We start from the raw sequence: 22,730 nt of genomic DNA on the forward strand, positions 1-22,730 counted from the left end.
ATCATTATCATCTTCTTCATCATTATCATCATTATCACCAATACTATTTATTGAGTACTTATTATGGGCCAAGCATGAAATTAAGTACTTTACCTGCATTATCTCCTTTCACAAGAAACTCAAGAGTTAGTTGAGAAAGGGAGGCATTCCACTCCAGCCGCCTCAGCTGACATGAGAAACCCATGTGGCTGCAGAGAGTGCAGGCTGGGTTGCAGGGTGGAACCAGGCCTTGAAGGAAACACTGCTTCCACTTTCTTTCTTCTTTAGCAGCTTTAATTACCAAGCTCTTGTGGAAGCTGAGGGAATTGGCATTAACTCTGTTTTAATTTGTACTTTTGCAAATGAGATGTAGTTACATGACAATGATTCACTTCTGTGAGGTGTCAAAAATAAACTGCTAGGATGGAAATGTGCCCATTGCATTCACACGCTGCCCATTGTTTTTCTGTTAAACTGAGGAAAGGCAAGATTCACGCTGACACAAAGTTCTTGAAGGACCACTGTTCATCTCCCCATATTGGGAGCAGTGTGACCAGCATTCAGGAGATTCCAGGCTCCAAAAGTGGATGCGTAAAGAACAAAAGATGATTTTCCCGGAGAGCCAACATGAAGTGGGGAGGACTGTGAGCTTAGAGTCCACCCACCATGGTTGGAATTCTCCATGCAACCAGTAGAGTGGTGCTGGCCTGTTCCCACCCTCGTGCATCAGTTTACCCACGTGTAAAATGGGCGCTAGGTGCTGTGAGGAGACAACATACATGAAGCGAGTTAGATGCAGCCCACGCGTGTGGATGTGGAGTACGTCCAAGGTGCTGGCTGCCACTGCCTTCCTCACAGCTCCTGCCTTAAGAGGAGTAATGGCAGCATTGTCCCCATATCCATGGATGTGCCATTTTGCCTTAGATCCCAGGTCTCAGTCCCATCTTCCTTCCCCAGTTCTCAGGTTATTGCTGACCTGAGCATAAAGACTGGGCAGTTCTAGAAAGAACAAGGAGGCACGTGTGACTGGAATGGAATCAACAGGGTCACAGTGAAGGAAAACCAAGTCAGAGAGCAGGAAGGAAGCAAACTCCATGGCCACAGAGCTTGGTCAGTTCAGCAGCTGGATTCCAAGTGCAATGGGAAACTATTGGCAGGTTTGCATCAGAGGACAAACTTCATCTCAATTCTATTTCAAATGATCACATGGGCTGTTGTGTGGATTAACATATTGGAGGAGGTGTGCCCAGAGTGTTCTCAACAGAGGGGAGCTGCCCTGGGGCAGATCTTTCAATAATAATAATAATAATAATAATAATGGTATAATAATGATAATACAATAGTAATTAGCATCCATGTTCATATCCATCATTCTGTTGGATCAGTGCACCCATTTTACAGATGAGAAAGCTGAGGAATAAGTAACGGGCCCTGCATATTGCAGTTAGTATAAAGGCAATGACTGGGGCCCTTTCCCGCATTCCACAAGTCCCTCCTTGCCCTCCTGAATGGCTTGAGGGATGAAACCACTACCTGGAGGCAGAGGGGTCCTGGGTGAAGTGCTCGGCTGTGCCTCACTTCTCTTTATCACATCCTTGCGTCTGGGAGCCATATGCTTTGAAATGCTCTGTTTGCCAAAATGGCAAATCATGGGCACCAGGGCCAGATTCCTGCAAACAGTGTTACTGTGGGGCCCTTGGGCTGTCTCATCAATCCAATTGTGGCAAATCTTCAAAGACCGTCAAACAAAACCAGCTCCTGCCCACTCCCTTCCTTTATGTCCTGGAAAGAGTAGGAAACCCAGCCCTGCCATGTGGCATTGAGAGAAAGGCATGAGTTTGGGTCCGACACAGGCTACACCTCCAGCCACGTGTGATGTCTTTGGAAAGTCACCAGCCTCCCTAAGCCTCCACCTTGAGAGCTATTATGCAAGGAGAACTATTTAAAGATTGCTAAGCGATATGTATGGTGCCTGGTACACAGAAGGTGCTTAGTGAGTTTGAATTTCCTTCTTTGCCTCCTTGCCTTTATTAAGGCAGATTTAAATGTATTCTGTAACAATATAAATTATAAATTCAGAGTTCTAGAAAGAAATGATAAATGGTCTCATACAAATTTGTTTTGTTCACAAACCCACCAAAAGGACGAGCACGTGATAATTTAATGATGCCATTACATGACTTACTAGAGAAAAATCTATGACAGGGTCTCTCGACCTCAGCACTTCTGGCATTTGGAACTGGAAAATATTTTGTTGTTGGGGGCTCTCCCGCACATGGTCTGATGTTGAGCAGCATTCTTGGCTTCTACACATTAGCTGATAGGTGCACCCACCTTTGGCTGTAATAGCCAAATATGTCTCCAGACATTGCCAAATGTTCCCTGGGGGCAAAATCGCTCCTGGCTGTGAACTGCTGTTCTAACCTGGTGTTTTGGAAGAAGCATAGGCTTGAGACTCAGACCAATCTGGCACCACCTCCTACTTACTGTGTGATTTTGGGCAAATTGGTCTCAAACCTTGTGGGTTGTGACTCAAAAAGTGGGGTACTCAAGTGTTCATGCTCACAGCTAAGAAGAGGTGGAAGCAGTTGGTACTCAAATCTTTCTCCTGGCTTCCAGCCAAGACCTGGCCAAGGCACCATGTCCAAGGCACCAGAATAATCAAGGATGATCTTCCTATCTGAAGATCCTCGACTTAACCACATCTGCAAAACCCCTTTTGCAATGTGAGGCAACACAGGCACAGGGTTTGGGGTTACATTATTCTGTCCACCACAGCATCCATTATGCTCTAAGTATACAAGGAGAGGAAGAAAATGGAAATATGAAATGGCATTTTCTTTTATGCTTCCCAGATGGATAGCTTGTAGAGAAGCTGCAGACTTTGTACTCTTCCAGGCTTGGGTTTGGAGAGCTGGGACCCTACTTAACAGCTGTGTGACCTTAAGCCAGGTCCCATCTATGGTATGAAGATGATGCACAGTTTGCAGGGTCTGAGTTTAAAACAAATCTCTGTAAGGTGGACGATAAAGTTCCAACTCATAGAAAGCCCTCAAGAAATGGCAACTATGATAAGAATTCCCCGAAGCTGTGGTTCTGCCTTCTGTCTTAGGGAAACTAACCCTGACGGAGTCGCCCTTGGAGAGCAGAAGCCTGTTTGGGGCAGCTCCCCTCCAGTTCTACAGCTCTGGGCACTTGCAGAAGGTCACTTCTGCTGTCAACAAGCTTTGGGGACATGAGTGTCTTGGCTAAATCAAACCAGCCTTCCAGAAGAAAACTGGTTCTGAGAGGGCATCACGCTGGATGTGCCAGAGGTTGTTTTTCTAAGACAGTGGCAGCCTGTTTCTTGAAATGGCTGTATACAGAAAGCAATCCAAATGCCAAAGAAGAAGCCAAGAAGCCAAAGAAAGAGGCAGACAAGTCCAGTTTGATGTATGTATGGGGTGATTTGTTAGGGGAACTTGCAGACTGAAGCATGGTCTTGGGCAGCCACAAGACAGGTAGATCTCTGTATGGCAACCCCCGAGTCCCAGGGCCTAGATCTGGGGAAAAAGATCTAGGTATAGGTGGCTGCAGGCATCACAGCCTTCGATTTCTGCAACAGCATCAAGAGTTGTTTTGGAAGAAACTTACAGTGAATACATGTTTCTACATAAAGAGCAATGCATCAACTCGACTTCTTAGAGGCATTCCTGGACATGGGGTTAGTCAGAAGTTACATAGTGGATTAGCATTTAAAATGAAGTCACTCTTGTTCCCACATAGCCTCTGATGGAAATTCTCACCCCACTGTGAAGTCTCATTCGTCAGGTCCAGCGAGCAAAAGAGTGGTCAGCGGACACGCATTCTCTCACCCCTTAGGTGCTTCCCTTTACATGCTCAACTTCTTTATTGAAACAAAATATAGATTAAAATATAAAATCAAGCTTATCAGAATCATGCCTTAGGAGGGCCTATGGGGAGGCTGTTTTAATCAGGAAACTAATGCATGTGCTTTAGTGCAGGATTTTCTGAAATATATGCTGATCATTCACAGTCATTTTTCCCCTTTTATATATTCTCAGTCATGCCCCAAATTAATTCACTCAACAAAAGATTTTAGCTGGGCACAGTGGCTCTAATACTTTGGGAGGCTGAAGCAGAAGGATTTCTTGAGCTCATGAGTTCAAGACCAGCCTAGGAAACATAGCAAGACCTCATCTCTACAAAAAATTTAAAAATTAGCCAGGCATGGTGGCACATGCCTGTAGTCCCAGCTACTTGGGAGGCTGAGGTGGGAGGATGGCTTGGGCCCAGGAGATCGAGGCTACAGTGAGCCGTGTTCATGCCACTGCACTCCAGCCTGGGTGACAGAGTAAGGCCCTGTCTCAAAACAAAAAACAATTTTTGAACACATACTATATACCACGTACAACACTCTGTACTGATGACACAGAAGTAGAGTCAGAGACATTTCTCGGTCCTCGTCAAGCTCATAATCCAATCAAGAAGACACATACACTGATAACAGTTGGCCTCCCTGGGCGGGGCACATTCATTGTGCTTTATTGTCCAATGCAATAGAAAGGAGCTGGAAAAGCAAGGTTGATAGGCAGGAGCATTTGTTAATTAAAAGTATTAATCAAGCACTTCTTATGTTGATCCAGGCACAGGAGATACTCCAGTGAATGACACAGGCCACTACAAATGTATATTTATAGAACCATTACTGGTAAGCTAATAAATATTGAGGATTACTGACCAGTGCTAGGAAGGAATAAACAGGGTAAGGGGCTAGGGTGATGGGAGGAGAGGACTGCTTTTGTGATATGGACAGGAAGGGCCTCCATGAGAAGCTAGCGCTGCAGGCAGGACTTGGGTCTAAGAAGGAAGCCACGCTGTGAGGATGCAGGGGAAGAATATGCAAAGGTCCTGAGGCAGGAACTCGCTTGGAAGGCTCAGGAAAAGCTGCAGTGTTGTTAGCATAGGGGATAAAAAATATATTTTCTTCAACCCTCGTAGGTCCTTAGTTGAAACAGACCCCTGTAACAAAAGACAGACCAACACAAGAAAAAAAATACAGAAGCTTATTAATATGTATATTTCACATACACATGGGAGACACCCAGGGAATGAGTAGTGCTCAAAGAAGTGGCTTTAAATTCCAGCTTTAAGAAAGAACAGTAAATGTTGAAAGAAGCAACAAGACAAAGAAAAAGAACATTGAATCTCTAGTGACAGCAACTTGGGGGAAAACAAATAAGTAGCAGATCGAGGTGGGTTAGGGAAACTGGTTCATGTAGGTTCCTCTGGTGTAAGCTCCAGACCTATAAGCGTCCAAAGTTGTCTTCAGTGGTTACCCTTTGTTCTCCCTGGTAGAAGAGGGTGGGGGCAGAATATCTATTGTCTTTGTAAATCTATGTCCTGCCTTTGGGCAAATAGAGGGAAGGCAGAGAGCCTTCCTGCATCTACTTTTTTTCAAATGCCTTCAGCTCAACAGTCCTTCATGTTTTGGGGTGGAATATTATGATGTTCCATATTAGCAAAGGGAAGAGATGAAGTTGGAAGGATAGTAGGGGCCAGAGGATAGAAGATCTCATAACTCCTTGGTAAGGAATCAGGAATTTTGCTTTCAATACCATGGGAAGCCATTGGAGATTTGAAGCAGGGGAAGGATTTGATCAAAATGTGAAAGATGTGTCTGTACTTTAATCATTAATTCAGCAAGTAGTTTTTAAGCACCTATGACATACTTGGTCCATACTAGACCCAGGGGATGCAAAGATGAATAAGACTCTCCTGATGAGGACACAGCCAGATTCATTCATTCATTCATTCATTCACTTATCCATATTTATTGAGCCCCTATACCAGAAACTATTGGTATAGAGGCCCCATATGCCAACAGGAGCCCCTATATGGCAGATAATGTTGTAGAAATTGGAGCAGTGCATAGAACAAAACAAACAAACAAAAATCCCTGCCCTCAAGGAGTGGACATTCTGTTGAGGGAGGCTTATTGTAAACACATGAAAATATAATGTAATTATATGGTTTGGAGTTGTGTCCCCACCAAATCTCATGTTGAATTGTAATCCCCAGTGTTGGAGGTGGGGCATGGTGGGAGGTGATTGGATCATGGGGATGGATTTCTCATGAATGGTTTAGCACCATCCCCCCTGTACTGTCCTTGTGATAGTGAGTTCTCATGAGATCCCATCGTTTAAAAGTATGTGGCACCTCCCCACCCTCTCTTTTGTCCCTGCTCCCAGCATGTGAGGCACCTCACTTCTCCTTTGCCTTCCACCATGATTGGAAGATTCCTGAGGCCTCCCCAGAAGCTGAGTAGATGCCAGCATCATGCTTCCTGTACAGCCTGTTGGAACCATGAGCCAATTATATCTCTTTTTTAATATAAATTACCAGTCTCCGGTATTTCTTTATAGCAATGGGAGAACAGACTAATACCTGTAGCAATAAGGGCTCTGAAGAGAAGTCATGCAAAATGAGGAGGAGAATGATGGAGAAGATGCTGTCTTAGGGTAGCCAGGGAAGGCCTCTCCACAGAGTTGATCATGGAGCAGAGATCGGGAGACAAGAAGGAGGCAGCCACGCACGCATCTGCACATGAGCAATCCAGGCAGAGGAGCAGCTAGTGCAAAGGCCCCATGTGTCATTCAGCATTCATGATCGCAGCTCCGAAGGTGCATGCACCAGCCTCGGGCTTCAGGGAGGACTTCCCGGGGTTGTGATATCTGATCAGGGGCCTGGGAGACAATCGAGACTCAGATTTGGGCTCCATCAGAAAACTGGACTCTTTCTGTCAAAAAGGAATGAGTTGCCCATCAATTGAGTTGTACAAGGGAGCCAGGCTGGCCTGGAGTCCAGCCCTAGATGGGAAAGGTGGGGCCCTGAAAGGGACAACGTCACTCCTAAAGGGACGAAATAAATGAGTCTTGAAGCCAAGTTCAAATTCAGTCCTGTCCTGGGGAAGGCAGGGTTTCAGCTCATCAGTTCTTGTTCCTTCACCTGTTCGTTTGTTTACTGGGTCAGTCGTTAATTCATTTCTAAATACTTCTGTTTATCTGTTCACACACCCATCCATTCATCTCCCCATCTTCATTCAACACCCTCACCAAGTACCTCATCTGTGCCAGGTCTGTCGCTTCATCACTCATGAATCCATAAGGATGACAGGTAGTGTCCTTCTCTGTGCAGGAGGCTGTGCCAGATGGCTGGGCAGGGGCTGTGGGAACAGAGGAAGACCCCAACAGCCTCGAAGGCAGAGAAGAGGTAGTGATGTGCAGTGAATTGTAGAAGTTGAGTCATTTTTCAGGCAGACAGGGAGGGAGGAGGAGGAGGAGGAAGGGCATTTCCCACAGAGGAGAACACCTGGTACTACCCAGGAGGCAGAGAGATAGCAGGTGCCATCCAACAGGAACTGCAGGCTGTCCTCACTCCCTCTGCTGTGAAAAGATGAATTTCTCCTGGCAGGAAGAAGCCAGGCTGTGGAAAGGAGCCCAGGCTGAGCAGCTGTCAGGGCTCAGCAGGAAGTTTTTTGCTCTCCACACCCTCAGGAGCTGGGGGCTGAGTGCAGCCAAGGGGGATTCAGCTTTTGGATCTGGAAATGGTTCGGCCTTGCAGAGGCCGCTTGTCACAGCCAACTGAGGAAAGATAGCACACCTGGGGCTGCCGGTTCTGCAAAGAGAGCATGCACTCCCTGACTTCCAGCAGGGGCTTTGATATCAGCATTAATATATGTGGCAGCAATAGGAGCTGCAGGCTGTGCAAGTTGGAGGAAGACACCTGGAAAAGAAAAATAAGCTCACTTTTCTGCTGGAAGAAAGTTCCAAGAGAAGTCAGAAACAGTAGCAAAGGCTGATGAGGTCACATGTGTGCAGAGTGCTTAAAGCGGGCCTCACTTCACCTGTTCCATCATCCTCAGGATCTCCTGTTTTAATCTGAACAAGGGCTTCAGTCTCTATGTTCCCTCACTTGGCCTCATGGCTGGTATAGGAGAAAAACCATTCGTCAGTTTCTATCTCTACCACAAATTAGGTGAATGACTTTGGGCAATCCATGTTTCTGTGCCTTAGTTTCCTCATCTGTAAATTGGAGATAATACCACCTACCTAGAAAGAGTATTACCATGTGAAAATCAATCAATATAGCTCTGCATGGAAGGCCACACTGTAGGTGGTCAGCACATGGTAGATATGTTTGTTTAAGGTGTTCACCTTGATGGAGAGGACCCCGTGGACAGCCCAATAGACCTGGCTTCAAATCCCACCTGTAATAGTCAGGGTTCTTTAGAGGGCAGAGCTAATAGGATAGATGTATATATGAAAGCAAGTTTATTAAGGAGAATTGACTCACATGATCACAAAGTCCCACGATAGACCATTTGCAAGTTGAGGCACAAGGAAGCCAGTGGTGGATCAGTTCAAGCCCCAAAACCTCAAAAGTAGGGAAGCCCACAGTGCAGGCTTCAGTCAGTGGCCAAAGACCCGAGAGCCCCTGGCAAACCACTGGTGTAAGTCCAAGAGTCCAAAAGCTGAAGAGCTTGGAGTCTGATGTTCAAGGGCAGGAAGCATCCATCCCAGGAGAAAGATGAAGGCTGGAAGACTCAGCAAGTCAGTGCTTCCATCTTCTCCTGCCTGCTTTATTCTAGCAGCACTGGCAGCTGATTAGATGGTGCCCACCCAGATGGAGGGTGGGTCTGCCTCTCCCAGTCCACTGACTCAAATGTTAACCTCCTTTGGCAACACCCTCACAGACACACCCAGAAACAATACTTTGCATCCTTCAATCCAATCAAGTTGACACTCAGTATTAACCATCATTCCACCTCTGCCTCTGCCTTGCTAGCTGTGGGACCTTAGCTAAGAGTTTTTACCTTGCGCCCTCAGTAGTTTGCGGGGGATACTCTCAGATTATGCCTGACATCCTGACATGATTATTAGTACCACCCCCCTTACACTCTCAAAATGTCTGCTTTTGGAAAGTAAACAGCATACTGTCTCTACTCATCAATAAGTGCCACACTCAAGAACTTTTATGAGGGAGAATGAAGGTAATGCAAAGGAAAAACCCTGATAAACATGGAAATGCCACCCCCTTTCCACCATAGCAGCCTTGATAAAGTGCATGCATGGAAACATCAGTCCATTAACAAAGAGAAGCAGAAATTTATATTCTACCCCAGACAGTCACAAAGACACCAATGTGGAAATGTGTTCACAGCATCAATTAACCTCAGCATTGCTAAAGTATCAAGCTACCCCCAAAGCCTAGCTCCTGCCCACTCTATGCCCCCAGGTCTACTTCACATTCCAACCCCTGTACCTTCCCATCTCTCACCTCCCCTCTTCCTATTCAATGCTTCCCTATGCAAATCAATTTAGTGTCTCAGAACCATTTACAACTCAATATGTTCTTTCTCCCCGTATCATAATACAATAAACCCTTTTAGGTAATCAGGAAATAATTAAATTGTGATACTACTAGAGTGACCAACTGCTCTGATTTGCTGACTCTGAAGGGGTTTCTGAGACATGGGACATTCTGTTTTTAAAGCTGGGACAATAAGTTGGTTCCCCGTATATGCCCCTAGGTACTGTGGCAGTGTAGATTAGAAACCAATAGGAGTTCAGAAATGGGCATGTCGGAGTAGGCTTCAGTGGAGGGGACAGCAGGACTTTGAAAAGCTGGGAAGTGTTTCTCCAAAAGAGACCCTGAGACACAGATTCCAGTGAAGGCAGTCTGGGGGGTGATCCCAGGAGACATCAGGAGGGAGTGGGCACTGAGGCAGGGCAGGGCCGGGCAGGCAGCCACGGAGTGCATTTCAGGGCAAGTTCCTGCTGTGGGTACCTGCAGCGTGATCCTCTGGGGAGCTCTGGGAGACTGTGGGGGAAGACAACTGCATCATCTCACAGGAAGCATTAAGGCACCAGCTCTCTTCAGTCCATCCTAGGGAGAACCTATGTCAGCTCCCCAGCCCTTCTGGCTTGTGAAAAGCCAACAAAAGCCTCTGCCAGGGATGCCAGCAGGCAGGTGGATATGGGACAGCCTGAGATGGTGAGGGAAGATGGAGTAAAGAACCAGTCATCCACATCTGCCCCAGCATTCCAGGGTCTGAGCCGGAGAACAACAGGACTGCATAGGATTTAAGACACTGTCTAGCCCAGGGTCAAGTGTTAAGTTCAGGTCCCAAATGTCTTTGCTGGTTTTCTGCCCTAGTCATCTGTCTGATACTGTCAGTGGGGTATTGACTTCTCCTGCTACTATTGTGTGGTTACTTTTGTCTCCTTGTAGGTCTCTAAGGACTTGTTTTATGAATCTGGGTACTCCATGTTGGGTGCATATATATCTAGGATAGTTAGGCATTCTTGTTGAATTGAGCCGTTTATCATTATGTAATGCACTTCTTTGTGTTATTTATTTTTGTTGGTTTAAAATCTGTTTTGTCTGAAATTAGAATAGCCACCCCTGATTTTTTCTGTTTTCCATTTGCTTGGTAAATTTTTCTCCATCCTTTTACTTTGAGTCTATGGGTGTCATTGAATGTGAGATGGGTGTCTTGAAGACAGTATAAAGTTGGGTCTGGCTTCTTTATCAAGCTTGTCACTCTATGCCTTTTTTTTTTTTTCTTCTGAGAGGGAGTTTCATTCTGTCACTCAGGCTGGAGTGCAGTGGCACAATCTCAGCTCACTGCAACTTCTGCCTCCCAGGTTCAAGTGATTCTCCTGCCTCAGCCTCCTGAGTAGTTGGGATTACAGGTGCACACCACCACGTCCAGCTAATTTTTGTATTTTATTACAGATGGGGTTTCACTATGTTGGCCAGGCTGACCTTAAGTGATCTGCACACCTTGGCCTCCCAAAGTGCTGAGATTATAAGCATGAGCCACCACACCAGGCCTCTGCCTTTTAATTGGGGCATTTTGCCCATTTACATTCAAGGTTAATACTGGTATGTGCAGATTTGATTCTGTCATCGTATTGTTAACTGATTATTATGCAGACTTGATTGTGTAGTTGTTTTATAGTGTCACTGGTCTGTGTACTTAAGTGTGTTTTTGTAGTGGCCAGTAATGGTCTTCCCTTTCCATATTTAGCACTCCCTTCAGGAACTCTTATATGGCAGGTCTGGTGGTAATGAATTCCCTTAGCACTTGCTTATCTGAAAAGCATCTTATTTCTCCTTTGTTTAGGAAACTTAGTTTGACTGGCTACAAAATTTTTGATTGGAATTTCTTTTCTTTAAGAATACTGAATATAGGCCCCCAGTCTCTTCTGGCTTATAGGGTTTCTGCTGAAACATCCACTGTTAGCCTGATGGGGTTCACTTTGTTGGTGACCTGCCTCTTCTCTCTAGCTGGCTTTAACATTTTGTCTTTCATTTTGACCTTTGGAGAATCTGACGGACTATATATCCTGGGGATGTTCATCTTGTATAGTATCTCACAGGGGTTCCCTGCATTTCCTGAAGGAAATTTTCATGGACAATATCCTCAAATATGTTTTCCAAGTTGCTTGCTTTCTCTCCCTCTCTTTCAGAGACACCAGTAAGTCATAGATTTGGTTTCTTTACATAATCCCATATTGCTCAGAGATGTTGTTCATTCTTTTTATTCATTTTTCTTTATTTTTGTTGACTGAATTATTTCTGAGAACCAGTCTTCAAGCTCTGAGATTCTTTCTTCAACCTAGGCTATTCTGCTGCTAGTACTTGTGATTATATTATGCATTCTTGAAGTGAGTTTTTCAGCTCTATCAGATAAGTTTGGTTTTTTCTTAAAATGGCCATTTCATCTTTCACCTCCTGTATTGTTTTATTGAATTCCTTAGATTCCTTGGGGGTTTTGACTCTCCCAAATCTCAATGATCTTCGTTCTTATCCATATTCTGAATTCTATGTCTGTCATTTCAGCCATTTCACTCTGGTTAAGAACCATTGCTGGGGAATTAATGTGGTCATTTGGAGATAAAAAGATGCTCTGGCATTTTGAGTTGCCAGAGTTCTTGCACTGGTTCTTTCTCATCTGTGTTGACTGATGGTCCTTCAATCTTTGAGGCTGCTGACCTTTAGATAGGATTTTTTGCTTTTATCTTCTTTGATGCCCTTGGGGGTTAGATTGTAGCATGAGGTGGGTTCAGTTGACTGTCTTCATTTCGGGAAGATTTTAGGGAGCCAGCGCTCAGCTCAGCACTCCTGGGTTGCATGCTCTGGCTCTGGCGGACTGACATTGGGCCCCTAGATTTGTTCTCTGGCCCCTCAAGGTTAGGAACGTGCTACACTGAATGGGCCGAGGTGTTCCCTGCCCATTGGCCACAACACTTCGATGGGTGTGCCAGCCAAAGCACTTTGGCAGTAGGATCCATGCTTGCTCACATGTGCCAGCAGCTGCAAGAGTGCAGTGGGGTGTGTGTGCATTGGCTGGGTGGGGCGCAAACAGGAGTTGGGTGGCGGTGTTCCTGCACATAGCTGTGCCAGTGATGGCAGCAGCACAGCAGGGGTGGGACACTGGTGGGGGTGGGGTTGCCAGCACCTGTGCTAGCCCTTGCACCAGTGGGGATGGGGCACTGGCAGGGGCAGAGTTGCCGGTGTCCATTTGTGCATTCATGCTGGCAGTGGCAGCATGGCAGGGTACCCATGTATCAGTAGGGGGCACAGCAGGGTGCACACATGCCAGCAGTGGTGGCACTATGCGGTGCATGCACACACATGTGCTGGAAGAGGGGGAGGCAAGGTCCACTCACAGCGCACCGGCAAAGCGATGGCGGGGTGGTGGGGAATGGGGCATGAACAAGTGTGTGCCAGTGAAGGGAGGCTGTGGTGAGGGGAGGCTGTGGGTGGGCTGGTGCACACCAGTGGGAGCCAGTCTGCTAGAGTTCTCCGATGGTCTGACATAGTCTGCTGGCAAAGGAGCCATGAAAAGGGCCCTGGGGAAGCACCCTGGTTGGGCATCTGACACTGCATTACACATGGGCACAGCCAGGCTGGGGCCCCAAGAGAGTCCAGCAGATGGGGGGCATTCAGAATGTACTGGCCTCATCCCACAGGCAAGGCCACCCTGCTCTGTCCAGGTCTGACAGTCACGCTCCTAGAGGAGCATGGCAAGCCTTGGGGAATGGGCATTACTGGCCATGCTTCACTGCAGATGTTCCCACACCAAACCCTCTGGGCAACACACAGGCTGGAGTCCTGCCCCTGCCACCTGTCTAAGCAGTTCTCCCTGTTGTCGTAAGTGTCTGTGGGGGTTGTGGGGTCTCCTGCTGCTGGGATTCTGGAGGTCCACGGTGAGAGCGAGTCATTCCTCACCTGTTCAACTCATCCCTTCCCCAGGAGTCACTGGGGGCCAGGAAACAAGTCCCATTGCTCAGCAGCCCCGTGCAGGGTTCCCAGACTTCCCTGCTTCAGCCCAGCATCTGCATCCTCCCTCTATCCACTCTCAATGCCTTCTCTCTGAGGATGTGGCTTGAGTGTGCCAGTCTTCCTGATGTCCCGGGCTCTCGGTGGGAGATGTTCCTCCTAGCTCGACCCTCTTTTATCTAGTCACCCTTACTTTTCTATTTCAACACCCCTCCCAGCCCCATGCTCATCCAAAAAGGAAGAATGTTAAAATGCGCCCATGAGAACCTACCAGCAAGACTGCTGACCTCCCTCTTTATTGAAACAGAAACTCCTCACCAAGCTTAGAAACAGATCATCTGAGTGTGCTTAACTCACCACCAAACAGAACACATCACTGTGGGTTTGTTCTGATAGACTTTGTGTTTTCTTACCTGCTAATTAACTGTCCACACTCATTATGCTGTAGCAGCTTCTTCTTTTTAAATTAGAATTAACAGTCAGTTTGGCCTTACATGGCCCGTTTGCTCCTGAGACTCTTCAGAAAAAATCCTCTCCCCCAGACAGTCCAGGATGGTAATGTTCAAGCCTATTGATTCAACTAAAGAACACAGATTTTAAATCCCACTGGAAGAAAGTCTGTGTCAAAACATGCTAATTGATAGTCAAGAGGAAGAACCGCTTTACATTTCCCTAGAGCAGAGTTTAGCAAACAATCTAAGTCTTATGACTGATCCTACACAAATTCAAGTTACAATCACCATGTATGGTTGTTAACGATGCTGACAGGCACGAACCTCTTCTCATAAACATCCTCCCTTTTGTTTCTGGAGTTCTGAACTACTGTTTCCTAACCAGGGTCCCTGTCTGCCTCCACATCCTCCCTCTGCTGACCCATATCCCACTCTGCATCAGGGACACTTTTCAAATCACAAATCTGATCCTGTCTGTCTCCTCCTAAAACCCTTCAGCGGGCCTACAGCTTCTGCCTACAAACTCCTGCCCCAAGCATGGCCTACTAGACACCCTAGAATCAACCCCTGCTGGCCCCTCACAAGATGGCTCTGCTGTCCCACCTCCCCATCGCAGCCCAGGGCTCTCACCGAACCTGCACCCTGGTTAGCCCTCCATCTCCTCAACTGCATAAAGAATTTCCGGCCGGGCGCGGTGGCTCATGCCTGTAATCCCAGCACTTTGGGAGGCCAAGGCAGGCGGATCACAAAGTCAGGAGATTGAGACCAGCCTGACCAACATGCAAAAACCCTGTCTCTACTAAAAATACAAAATTAGCCGGGCGTGGTGGCGGGTGCCTGCCCTCCAGCCTGGGCAACAGAGCGAGACTCGGTCTCAAAAAAAAAAAAAAAAAAAAGAATTTCCACTCATTCTTAAAAGATCTGTTTAGCTATCATCATTTTCCCTTCATCTACACGTTCAGCAAACATCTGTCAAGCACCCAAGAGACAGACATGATTTGCTATGGGGGAAGCAACAGTGAGAAAAAGAGACAAAATGCCTGCCCTCAAGGAGCACAATGAACAAGCAAAAGATAAATGCAAAGATGATGATGCAATCCATGGAAATAAATAAACATGAGGCTGTGATCAAGAATAAGATAGTGGTGGAGGGACCTCCCCCTTTTGCCTAATTAAATACATGCTCATGTCTCATGCCCATTCCTGGAGAAGTCTCCTTTCCATTTTATTTTTTTAGAAAACACATCCCATGTGGTGAGACCACAGGCTTGCGTAGTTACTTATGCTGGCCAGCAAACACTGGGGGGATTAATGAGAAGCAGAAGAGGAATCGCCGTAATCATTGATATTGATTGGGCCTTTGCCACTGATATGGTTTGGCTTTGTGTGCCCACCCAAATCTCATGTCAAATTGTAATCCCCATGTGTCAGGGGAGGGACCTGGTTGGAGGTGATTGGATCACAGAGGTGGTTTCCTTTATGTTGTTCTCATGATAGTGAGTGAGTTCTCATGAGATCTGATGATTTAAAAGTGTATGACATCTCCGCCTTCACTCTCTCCCCTGCTCTGCCACAGTAAGATATACTTGCTTCCCCTTCCCTTTCCGCCATGATCATAAGTTTCCTCAGGCTTCTCCAGCCATGCAGAACTGTGTGTGAATTAAGCCTCTTTTCTTCATAAATTACCCAGTCTCAGGTAGTTCTTTACAGCAGTGTGAAAATGGACTAATACAGCCACACATTAAACACGTCACTAAACATTATCTCATTTAATCCCCAGTACAGACCTAAGAGGCAGGAACTCCTGTTCTGTCCTCATTTTATGTACAAGAAAATGGAGAGCCAGAGATATGACTTACCTGTGGTCACACAACTTGGAAGTGGAGGGGTGGGAATTTAAACTGGATTAAACCTGGTGACTAAGAGAAAATATATCTAAAGGATTAAGTGACATGTGGACACACTTGTGGAGATTTTTAAGGAGATTTCTAGGCATTTGGTGGGGGGACTTTAGAAACTGATGATAGTGGTTCCATTGGAATAATTTTAATAAATATGAATTAAGGAAAAGTTTGGGCAGTGCACTTTATTTCTTTTATGTAAAAATAAAATTACAATTGAGCTTTCTCTTGGTTACTTGGGCAAGAGTTAGTGCCAGTGGTCTTAGCTACTAGCCTGGCCACCTCCACATGGTAATAATTTGCCATGTGCCAAGTAAGCACTATCAAGGTTTCGACTTTACTGAGATTTTAAATAGCTCATTAAGTGAGATTATAGGCAAGGAAACTGAGGTCTAGAGAAGGACCAAAGCCTCCCACCTGGTGGTGGGCAGAGCCAGAGGAGCCCACTGAGAGTCAGGGTGAGTCAAGGCTCTGCAAGGAGCCCCCAGGAAGCATCAGCCATACCTCCTCATCCCTGGTTGCTCAGCAGCCTCCCCTGCCTCCCTACCTAGGAAGCACATGCCTGAGGAGGTGGGTGTCTAAGCTCCTCTCAGAAATGAGAGGACAGACCTCGCATACATCCTGTGAGGGGTGGAGCTTCCTGTGTGCACTCCAGTCCCACCCTTTCCAACAGGCTGCAGGGCATGAGTTCTAATTGCTGATATATCTTGGCTGTTGTCATGGAACAAATCTGTTTGGGAGCCTGTGCATTTTCAAATTCTCAAATGTCTGTCCTAGAGAAAGGGCAGAGGAGACAGTCTCTTACCTGTGTCCGGATCTCTTGGTTTCGGAGCCAAGTCTATCATTTACTGCTCGTGCCACCTTGAGCAAGTCACTCTCTACTCTGGGTCGCAACTTCCTCACCAGTTAAATGGAGTTAGAATAACTGCCTCCCAAGATAGTTCTTACATCAACTAGCAGAGTCTGCAAATGCCTAGCACAGGACTTGACATGTAAATGTTGGATGGAAATAGATGAACGAATGGATGAACAAGATTAAGTCTTTTTACATAAACAAAACAGAATGCCCATGAAGAGTTTTCAAAATTATTATATTTCAATAAAAGAAAAGAGTTATTTTTAAACATGGTGCTTAACAGAAAATTTATTTAAAGGATTAAGTAACATATGGACACACTTAAGGAAATTTCTAAGGGGGTTTATGGGCATTTCGAAGGGCTTTAGAAATTGATGATCATGGTTCCATTGGAATAATTTTAATAAATATGAATTAATGAAAAGTTTGGGCAGTTGTCCTTTATTTCTTTTATTCAAAAATAAAATTAAAATTGAACTTTTGGCTGGGTGCAGTGGCTCACTCCTGTAATCTCAGCACTTTGGGAGGCCGAGGCAGGCGGATCACGAGGTCAGGAGATCGAAACCATCCTGGCTAACGCGGTGAAACCCCATCTCTACTAAAAATACAAAAAATTAGCCGGGAGTGGTGGCGGGCTCCTGTAGTCCCAGATACTCAGGAGGCTGAGGCAGGAGGATGGCATGAACCCAGGAGGTGGAGCTTGCAGTGAGCCGAGATTGTGCCACTGCACTCCAGCCTGGGCAACAGAGCAAGACTCTGTCTCAAAAAAAAAAAATTGAACTTTTTCTAGGGTACGTGGGCAAGAGTTAGAAAATAGAGAGAAGGGAGAAAGGGCCTAAAGATAATATGTAGGAAACGTTGCTGGAAGCAGAAATAACAAAGCTGTCTTTACAGAAATACCACAGGTGTACGTTGCTAAGCACAGTCTCATTTAATGCACAAAACAAAACTAAGTAGGAGCTATTGTTATCTTCAGTTTATAGATGAGAAAACTGAGAACCATAGATACATGTGACAGGAGGTCACATAGCTAGTAGGTAAAGTGATGGGAATTTATATCAGGTTTATCTCTGGAGAAAGAAAGGTATCAGATAGTTCCTCACTATAGACACCAGGGCGCTGTTGCCACAAGACAGCTTGGTTGTTAGACCAGCTGAGCTGGAGCACAGATTCACAGAGAACAGAGATCTGGAGGAAAAGACAATTTTTAAAAAGTAATTCTCATATGAAGAACGTGCATAATGCAATTCCTTTTCACTTGAACATAACTAAATATAACTATTAGGAATTTACCAATGAGGGGGAAGAATATTTCTTTGCTTATGAACATTTCTGAAGGAAAAATAATGGCATTATTAATGAAGTAGATAATGTCTCAAAATTATTAGGAATATTTTTAGGATATCGACAGAATTTTTTAAATGACTTGGCAATTTTTTACGTAGAATACTCAATTAATCAGCACATATTTTCTATTTTCCTGGCAAGAGGGGAGAAAAATGAGTGGGGAAGGAGAGATGGGGAGAAAGAAACAGGGGAATAAAATAATTTCAAGGTGAGGGACATATACCTCAATCCATATCACCTCTTGATATTCTGTAAAGAAAGGAGTCAGAGGGACTTTTTTTTTTTTTTTTACTAAATCTGTCTCTTCCACCAAGTTTTATGACCTTGAGCAAATACATTTCCCTCTCTGAGCTTCATTTTCCTAATCTGTAAAATAGGAGTTTTTATTGTACCTAGAGTCCTAGGCAGTATCCTAGGATTCTATACCTCAAATGCATGGATTCAAATCTGGTTTCCTTTTCCACAGTGCATGTGCCACTAAGGCAAGAGCAACTATACGTTATTGGGGAAGCCCTTTTCTGCCAAAGCAAATTGGCGGGCAAACCACCCACTCAGGAAAAACAGTTAGTCAACAAGTGTGGCTCAGTGTCCACGGGATCCGGGAGCCAGGAAGCTTATTCAGATCACAGGATTAATATTCTCCTGGAACATGCTTCTTCCGAATAATAATAATAATCACTAAAAGCTATTGAGTGTTCATCACACCTCAGACACAATTCAATGTGTATTATCTGCATTAGGTCCTTTACGCTTTGCAATGGCCCCATAAAATCAATTCCAGTGTCTTTGCTTTATAGAGGAGGAAATTCGAGCCAGAAAGGTGAACTAATTTGCCCAAGGTCACACAGAGCCTGCAAGTGGCAGAGCCAAGACTCTAACCCAGATGGTCTGATTCAAGCAGCATGCTCCAAACTGTAGTATCAGACACCCACCCAGCCCCCTAACTATAGTGTTACACTCTCACCTCAGGCCCCTAACTTTAGGGTAAGACCCCCACTCCACACTCCTAATTAGAGTGTGGGACCTCCACCCCATGTTCTTAACCCTAGTGCTACACCCCAACGCCTGAAACTAGTACTTAGGTGCATATGATATAAAGATTTTCTTCACTGTTGTTATTAGCAATGGCTACCTGATTATTGCAATAGTCACTGAGAAGTTAAACACTTAAGGAATAGATGGCAGTAGCAAAGATTCTTCTTACCTTCCCCAAATCCCCTTGTCCACACCCTTTTGTGATTCTCGGACAGACCTACAATTGCTCCCGTATGTGGCTTTTTGCTTGAGGACTTCCCCAGCTCTCTCAGCCCACATTGTGGCAGGCCAAAAGCACTGCTCAAAGTGTAACACTCAATGAGTGACTGATGAGACATGGTGGATAAATAACCCATTTGTCAATTTTTGCTTTTGTTGCAATTACTTTTGGTGTTCTCATCATGAAATCTTTGCCTGTGCCTATTTGTCGAGTGGTATTGCCTAGGTTGTCTTCCAGGGTTTTTATAGTTTTGGGTTTTACATTTAAGTATTTAATCCATCTTGAGTTTATTTTTGTATATGGTGTAAGGGAGGAGTCCAGTTTCAATCTTCTGCAAATGGCTAGCCATTTATCCCAACAACATTTATTGAATACAGTCCTTTCCCCATTGCTTGTTTTTGTCAGGTGTGTCAAAGATCAGATAGTTGTAGGTGCACAGTCTTATTTCTGGGTTCTCTATTTTGTTCCATTGGTCTATGTATCTGTTCTTGTACCAGCACCATGCTGTTTTGGTTACTATAATTCTGTAGGATAGTTTTAAGTCAGGTAGTATGATGCCCCCAGCTTTGTTCTTTTTGCTTAGCATTGCCTTGGCTATTCAAGCTCTTTTTTGGCTCCATATGAATTTTAAAATAGTTTTTTATGGCTCTGTGAAGAATGTCAATGGTAGTTTAATGGGAATAACATTGAATTCATAAATTGCTGTGGGCAATTTAAACAATATTAATTCTTTTTATCAATGAGCATGGAATGTTTTCCCATTTGTTTGTGCCATCTATGATTTCTTTAAGCAGTGGTTCGTAGTTCTCCTCGTAGAGACCTTGTAAAGTGCTTTTCATAATGCCTGCCACAGTTACCATCATCATCTTCACCAGCAGCTACAGAAGCACCATCGTTATCATCATTACCATCATCATCTTCTTCGTCACCATCACTTCTTGCTAAGAAACCTTGCATATATCACTCCCCTTCTCTAAGCTTCAGCTAACTCATCATAAAATGGGGAATATAATGCAGAGGAGTCTTGATTATTATTATTATAGTATCTAACATCTATTGAGTGCCTTTCATGTGCAAGACTTATACTAAGTGTTTGCATTTAGTAGTTCATTTCATGCTAACAAATACCCCCAGTAGTAAGCTCCTACTGTCATCACTTTACAGGTGAGAGAATTCCGTTCTAGAAAGATTTAGCTGAGATAGGACTTAAACCTGTTCTTACTAACACCAAAGCCCAAGCTCCAGTCCACTGTGCTTTACCACCTTCTCTGGTTGTGAAGATCAAGGGAGATAACGGGAATGAAAACACCTGCGTACAATGGAGCTGTGCAGGCTCCTCATGGTTGCTTAGGGCTTGATCTGAAGGCCTAGTGAAAGAGAGGATCTGATATCAATGTACCATGAATTCCCTGGCATCCTAATCATTTATTCTTTCATCAATCCTGCAAACACTTACAGAGCACCTGGTATGTGTTCAGCACTGTGCTAGGATCAGGAGCCTTAACCAATAAACAAGTCATGGCCTCAAGCCCTGAAGAAACAAAGAGATGTACCAGGAGGCAATTTGTCAGTGTTCTACTGCATTGTACATTGATGTACCACATTCCATTGTACCAGCATCAGAAGTACTGAGTTATCCACAGGTGCTTCCAAAAACACACCTAGGAAAGACACAGAAGTGAAACATCATCACCTAACCCTGTTCAGGCTTCAGAATTGCTGTGAACTGATTCCCAGTGGTGTTAGCTGCAGGACCAACTGCGTGTGTGACACAAACACTTTCTGACAATGAAATATTCTGTAGACCCAAAGGCTGGTTTCATTACATTTCAGTGTGTAATCATTGTTCTCACACAGTTCAATAGATATATTTAAATATAGAGTCTAATATTTTTGTAGTGAACAGCATATCAAATCTTATCAAAATCAACTTTTGAGCATTTAACTTATGTAGGTAAATATTGATGGAGTATCTACTCTGTGGGAAATGCCAGGCAAATGGAGATAGTGCCTGCTCAGGGGGACTCACAGCATAGTGGGAGGTGAGGGGACGGTCCATTCCGAGTCGTTTTTGATTTGTTGGAGTGCAAGCCTTGCTGGCAACATAGTGGGGTGACAACGTTGAAACGTCTGGAGAGATTCAGACTTTAGTTGGCCCTGGCTTTGTGGCTTTGTCACCCTGGGCTGCTTGGTTGGGTCGGCTTGCTAAGTGATTGTGTATGTGCAATGCTTACCTCGAAAGCTTTACCTCAATGGAGGAATTGTCTCCAAATTCAGCCCCTTCCTTTCATCTCACCTGCCATGATCTGAGCCCTCCTAAACAACCATTGCCTCCTCCCTGGACTGCCCCAACAGCCCCCTGCATCCACTCCTACACCCTCCGGGCTTTTCTCCAAACAGCAGTGATCTCTGTGAAATGCAAATTGATCACCTCAACTGCTGCATAGCAGCCCAAAGTGGTTTTCTTCAGCTGCAAACCCCTCTCCATGATCTACAAGAGGCTGCTTCATTGGCCCTGCTCACATTTGCTACCTCACCCCATTCATCTCTGCCTCCTTCAGGTGTCTGGACAGATTGGCCCCTGTTGTAGACCTTGGTCCAATCCTTTCACCTGTAGGGCCTGTGCCTACCCCTCCCTCCACCCGGCATGATCTTCCCTAGATCTTCAGGTGCCACCTTTCCTTCTTCAATCCACATCTCCACCATCTCCTCCCCAGAGCATCCTTCTCCACCCACTGCCAAAATAGACAGTGCATCTCCTCCAGAATGCTTATCACATTTTGTATTTATATTTATTTATTCATTTGCTCACTCCCCTTTTTTATTTTTATTTTTTCATTTCCATAGGTTTTTTTGGGAACAGGTGGTGTTTGGTTACATGAATAAGTTTTTTAGTGGTGATTTCCAAGATTTTGTTGCACCCATCACCCAAGCAGTATACATTTACCCAATTGGTAGTATTTTATACCTCACCCTCCTCCCCCCTTTCCCCCAAGTTCCCAAAGTCTGTTGTATCATTCTTTTATCTTTTTTTTTTTTTTTTTTTTTTGAGAGGGAGTTTCACTCTTGTTGCCCAGGCTGGTATGCAATATGCATGACCTTGGCTCACTGCAACCTCCACCTTCTGGGTTCAAACGATTCTCCTGCCCCAGCCTCCCGAGTAGCTGGGATTACAAGCATGCGCCATCAAGCCCGGATAATTTTTGTATTTTTAGTAGAGATGGGGTTTCACCATGTTAGTCAGGCTGGTCTCAAACTCCTGACCTCATGTAATCCACCGGCCTCTGCCTCCCAAAGTGCTGGGATTACAGGTGTGAGCCACCACGCCTGGCCCCAGTTGTATCATTCTTATGCCTTTGCATCCTCGTAGCTTAGCTCTCACTTATGAGTGAGAACATACAATGTTTGGTTTTCCATTCCTGGGCTCACTCCCATTTTAATGAACAAGTCACCCCAGCAGACAAGGGTTCCCCATGAAAGCAAAGACATGTTGCTTTTGACCTCACTGTTGGAACAGCCCCAGCACATAAATAATTGTTGGATGTTGACACAGTGAATGGCTCCAGCCTAGTAATTTCCAAATTGTG

General features: G+C 45.1%; 1 protein-coding gene across 1 annotated transcript in view; it reads left to right on the top strand.

Moving 5' to 3' along the window:
- Positions 1–22,730, top strand: part of SLC2A9 (solute carrier family 2 member 9) — a 218,513-nt gene that overhangs the window by 140,447 nt on the left and 55,336 nt on the right. The gene's annotated exons all lie outside the window — the stretch shown is intronic.

Source organism: Hylobates moloch, unplaced genomic scaffold, assembly GCF_009828535.3.
Source record: "Hylobates moloch isolate HMO894 unplaced genomic scaffold, HMol_V3 SCAFFOLD_17, whole genome shotgun sequence".
In the NCBI taxonomy this organism is placed as follows: Eukaryota; Metazoa; Chordata; class Mammalia; order Primates; family Hylobatidae; genus Hylobates; species Hylobates moloch.